The following is a 6,258-nucleotide window of genomic DNA, read 5'->3' on the forward strand; positions in this document are numbered from 1 at the left end:
TCATCCAAAATGTAGATATTGTCTCAAAATTATCATTATTATTATTATTATTATTATTATTATTATTTTAAAGAATACAGGATCTTGATTTTTGTTTCAAAGTAGCTATGAGAGGGAGGTTTAGAGAACAGTGAGTCAGCGACTCCATGTCCTCGGAAGCTTCTGCTTAATTTTTGTATCTGTTTGCTCAGAACCAGCCAACGCCCCGCCTGATCACATACAAGCCACATTCTGGGAGCTCTGCCAGCATGAAGTGTGAAGCACCAAGTCCTGAGTCGGGGTTCCCAGCCGATGCCTCACAGAGTTCATCCTCTTACTGACCAGACACAGACCTCATTAACTGAAGCACAGAGTCAGACATGGATTTGGTGAAAACTCTCACTCATAAGCTCCATTTAATTAAGAAACAAACAAACAAACAGTAAAGATGAATTGCAGGGCCAAACTTGAGGATCACTCAGAAATTAATGTGTTTTAATTTAGACACATTCATTACTTGGGGATGACTTTGTTTAATTCATTATGGAAGATTAGACATATTAGATATAAACAATGTGACTGCAGATGGTCCAGAATAACAATTTCCATTAGAGATTCAATTCAAAATGCTTGTATTTGTCCCCAGAAGGCAATTAAAGGCATGTGGGTGAAGATACGAACAAGCCAGACGGAATAAAATACTCTAAATATACTAAAATAAGATTTTAACATCATTCACATGAGGTGCAAAGTAACATTGAGGTAGGTTGGGTTGTGCATTAAGAGGCAGCAGCAAGTTGAAAAATTCAGTGACCATCAACAGGTTACTTATTGTCTGCTTTGGGATTTGTCCAGTGATTTTAGTGCAGACTTTGACTGTGTTCTGCAGGCGTGGAACCAGCAGGTGAAGGAGAAAGTGATGACACGCTCTATGGAGCAGTAATAAAATGTGCTTGTTTCTAAGTGGCAGCACATTATGAGGAGGTAGGGGCTCTGCATCAGTCATTTTTTCAAATGCAAAAATATGGAACCCTTGACTTTATCAAGGAATCAGTGGCATTTGTAAAAAGACAGCATTTAGAGGTTGATTTTTGAAAAGATCTCTCTTTGAAAATGACATGCCCACAGAGTTTATCTCTGCAACTACAAGGCATCTATTTGAATAATTAATGTATCATAATCAAGGGCACACTTTAAGTATTTATTAAGGTGTGTAAGTATATATGTCACTGTGTCTGCGCATAGTAAGTTGGGGCTTCCTCCAGCAGAACTCCTTGTCTGATGGTCAGGGTGTGGAGCAGACAGCAAGTCATTATGAAGTGGCAGACTTTTTTCAGGCCAACAGTGTTCCCCCTGTGCCAGACAGGCACAGCCATCAACTTTCAGCGGACCTATTGAGCGCTCAGTCTTGGATCTCTTGTGTGCATGGACGCGGCTATAATCCTCATCTTGTCGGGACCTAAGGTAGGCTAAGGGAGTCATCAGCCATGGTTGCAGAGGACAAACCTGATTAACTACAGATGAAATATGTTTGAATAACTATGGCTACCCCAGCATACACATTTGAAACACACACCAATAAACCGTCCATCTTCAAAAGCTCCTCCTTGGAGATGAACTACCGCAGAGCTGTTGTGCATGATGAAGGAGTCGTACATTCCTCCAGGCCACCAGGCCACAGCGTTTGTTTTGCAGATTATCTGCACATTGATGAAATGAAACGCCTTTCTTTAAACATAATTAAAGTCAGTCTGTGATGTTGCTTTTCATTTTATTTATGTGGGTGCAGTTCCTCTTATTTGGAAATCCAGCATGAAATGCCTGTTTGATCTTGGCTTGTTGTAGATTTGTGTAAGGAAACTGAATGTTGTTTGGGCCAAGGGAAATAATGGCATCCAGCACTGCTGGCATGATCTTATGCATTGAGGGCTGGAATGCCTGGTCTATCTCCAACCTTACGCTGGAGCGTGCTGGTGGCCCAGACCCAAGGGTGGAAGGAACTGGAAAATGCTCAACTGGCTTTCAAATGCAAAAATATGGAACCCTTGACTTTATCAAGGAATCAGTGGCATTTGTAAAAAGACAGCATTTAGGGGTTGATTTTTGAAAAGATCTATTTTGGGTCTCTCTTTGAAAATGACATGCCCACAGAGTGTATCTCTGCAACTACAAAGTATCTATTTGAATAATTAATGTATCATAATCAAGGGCACACTTTAAGTATTTATTAAGGTGTGTAAGTATATATGTCACTGTGTCTGCGCATAGTAAGTTGGCACACAGCATGAATGAACTATTGTATTTCTGCCTAAATAAAATGACAATTTTAGAGCGAATATCCCAGAGGAATGATGCCGTTGCAGCTCAAAATCTCTAGCCAAAATGTGTGTAAGTGAATCAGAGCAAAATGAGGGAGGTTTTACTGCACTCAGGCACAATCTCCAGATGTGCCATTTGAAATTTCTCAGGTTCCAAACTATACGTTTGACTCATATTATCGTAACTGCTCATTACATCTAAATACAACAGTTTGGGGCTTTTTTGCATTAGTCAACCAGATCTCTATCATTTACATTTCACAATTGCCCACAGTAAAGAGCAGATGTTATGAGTATGTTTTTTTCTATAATTGGTTGTTGCTGGGCTCGCCAGCTTAACAGGTGAAGTGCATCTGTTATGACAGTAATGGTACTGATCTAAACTGTTGTGAGGGACATCCTGATGCTTCTGCCACAGCAGGATTGTCCTTCTGTCCTCCTGTCTCCCTTCCACACCAACCCTTGGTAACACCTATTTAAACTTAAGAGCTATCCTAAAAAGTGAAATATTGAACTGTAATAATGTTGTATGAAGCTAAACAACCTGGGATCATTATCTGATATTCAGGACATTTCATCATCTGTCACATGATTATATTGTTATCCAAAACATTCTCCATACAGCACATATACTACATATCCATACTGCAGACTGACTAATGTGACAGCCAGCAGACTTCATCAGACATACTGCCAAAGGAAATGTAGTATACAATAATGTTTAACATGATGACAGAATAATGACTAGAGAGGCACTCAGTAGAGTGCATACCTCCACAAAGGCCTGATTGCACCTTTTTGTACTCTCTCACAGATACCAGTCACCTAATACACCTGATTGTTGAACAATGCATTAGTCAATGAAAATGAATGAAATTGTGGAGAAACACCCTATCTCAAAATATAAACTTTGGTGAGAAAAGAAATCTAAGATCCGTTCCCTTTATGTAAATCCACACAAAGGCTTAATGGATGCTCCATCCAAGTTTGGTGGATCAGTCCAGTTGTTCTTATGTAATGCTGCTGGCTGACAAACAAACAAACGGACATGGATGAAACCACAATGTCCTTGGTAAAGGAAATAATGGTCCAAATAATTAATAGGTGGCAATAAGTATGAAATGTCTGTCTAAAGGTGTGTTTAAATTCAACCTCTGAATCTGAACTGTATTTTTTTTGCATATATTAAATATGATAGGGGCAAAAGTTGCATGCTATGCTCATGACAACAGCAGAAAGAAGCTGGTTCTGGAGGAGATTAAGTGGCAAGAAGAGGCTGCTGGATGTGCAAGAGCAGCCTCTCAGGCAAAAAAGGACCTGTGGATGAATTGGGAAAGTGTAGAAAAGAGGAAATCTTAGCTGCAGGGAAGGGGCATGAAGGCAGGCAGGATTAGATTCATGAGTAATTTATGTGTGCTTGCATATCCTGGTAATCTCAGTCAATTCATGAGTTTTATTTTATGTTGGTAGGTATAGCTTCATTTTGGCACATTCCATTAGGGTGTGAAATAACCCTGTCATCAGAGCAACATTTAAAAAATATAAGGTTATTCATTTTTGTCATCTTCATTTGGAACCAATTTACCCTCAAGCCCAAGAAACTTAGAAATACATGTAAAACCATTTGATCTAGACTGTTCCTGAGAAAGCATTTATTGATCAGTTGAGTATCTCCAGTCAGATATTAGAGTGCATCATAGAACAGAGACAACATGAGTCAAAGTTAGACCCTTGATTTGCATCAGACGAAGGCCTTGTCTTTTTAAATCTAAGTGCTGTACTTGACAACACTGACATCACATTCTATTACAAAATCCAAACATTTAATTGGAATTAAATGAACTGCATTGAGCTGATTTTAAGCCTCAGATCAATAACAATTTCCAATATATATGTATATAAATATAAAAACCTGGATGTGTCACGGTGTGCCTGTGGCAGTCAGGGTTTGTATATCATCTTTTTAGTGTTTCTTCACTACGTGTATTTGGCTCTTGTGCATTTCTATGACTGGACTTTGTCTCACGCGTGTGCCTTGCTTGCCACATGTGCAGATCCTTCAGCACCTCTCTGCTCAGCTCGCACCTTCACCTGCTCACCCGGAATTCCCCCTCGTTGCAACCAGACCACTCTGCCAGCCGGCCTGCCTTCCTGGTTCACATCTCTATTTGCTTGTGTAAATAAATACATTTGGTCTGACTCTCTGGCTCCGGTCTCTGTCTTTTAGGTTCAACAAAAACCACAGCTGTAACAGAACAATCTAGCCACATGGACCCAGCGGAGACCAAACACCTGCGCCATCCAAAGAGTCATGGTAGGACAACACCAGCAGACCCTTGGAGCATCTCAGAGGCCACATGGACCAAGTGGTTACCAAGTTTTTAGCAGTGTTGGGGCTCGTTACTCAAAAAAGTAATATAGTACACATTACTCTAGTAATGCCTCACATTACATGATTACTCCCTGAGGAAAGTAATTGGTTACATTACTAGTTACATTACTCTTTACATTCTTTCTACTTGCTCTATAAAATTGCCTGAAATGCATAAGATGGAAGGAGAGTATACAAAGAAGGAGTGTTCTTTAGGATAGTTATTTTATTATTCATTTATTTTAGTCAAGTTATTTTCCTTATGTTCAACAAATTCAAAGTCATTTTTTTGTATCTCCAGCCATCAAAAGTGGCTTTATGCAGCGGGGAGTCTTCAGGCAAGTCACATGCAGCAGCATGTTCTGCTCGTGTTGTTGACATTGTTATCACTTCTCCCTTTACGGGTGGCGACTAACCAATCGGTGATGGTGAAAGATACCTTGTGCCAACCCCCAACCAATCACTGTTCCATTATTGACGGCATCATTGCTTCTTGGTGGCATTCTACCTACGAGCCATCTCTACAGCCTCTCCCGTCCTGAGCGAGATGCCATGGAGTCCTGCATAAACGACTCACTCGCCTTCTGGTCCACTCACCTCTCCTGGATAGAGTATGCTCATATTTCCCTGGTCAGCTCTGCTACAGGTATGTTACCTTTCCAGCCACCCTTGGTCCCTGAACAGGACACCAAAGTTGCAGGTTCCACCAGGCCAAGAGCACCTGCGGCAGTTTCACTGGGATGGCAGGCTGAACATCACATCCCGGCTCCTGACTATCAACCAGGAGGTCCTCTCGTGAGCCCCTCCCACAGGCTGACTAGGAAAAGTTGGCACCCAGATATATTGGACCTTTTGTTATTGGCAAGATTATTATTAGTGGTCTGGCTCAAGCCTTCTTCCTGCACTCACGTTGCACCCTGCCTTTCATATTTCACCCATGAAGCCTGTGTTTTCCAGCCCATTGTTAGTCTGGCCTCCAGCACCACAGTAAAGAATCTGGGAGTTATCTTTGATGAAATCACCTACGAAACATTGCCCACATCAGGAAAATCCTGTCTCAATAGGATGCAGGAAAATTAAATAAGCTTGTGTTCATTTAATGCTGGATTGTTGTAATTTGCTGTAATCAGGCTGCTTTTCCATATAATAGTCTATAAAATAATAGTCATACAGAGTAGAGAGTATTTAAACAAGGTATTAAATTATTTATTTACTTATTAGAATGGAGTCCTCTGAGATTGCTTATCTTGGCTTACCCCTTTCACTGGTATTTCCTTCTTTCACATCCAGACCCCGCTGTGGATTTTTCCTCTCGTAAAGCTTTTTTGGGACTGGAGCCAACAGCATATATTAAAGTGCATCAAATTGCATATTGTACTGTGTCAAGGTTAATAGATTTTGCTTAGAATAAGCTTTGAGGGTGGTGTGATCTGAGATGTGGCAATCTATGTTAATCACATCTACTTGTGTTGGGTGTGCTGTAAGGTCGGAGAAAGGTTGTACTTGGGAAATGTCAGCTAATAATAAGGATGTGTGTGGAAAAAAAAAAAAAAAACAGCTGACAGAATGAGATACAAGATTTGAACATAT

This window comes from Acanthopagrus latus, chromosome 16 (assembly GCF_904848185.1).
Source record: "Acanthopagrus latus isolate v.2019 chromosome 16, fAcaLat1.1, whole genome shotgun sequence".
NCBI classification, from domain to species: domain Eukaryota; kingdom Metazoa; phylum Chordata; class Actinopteri; order Spariformes; family Sparidae; genus Acanthopagrus; species Acanthopagrus latus.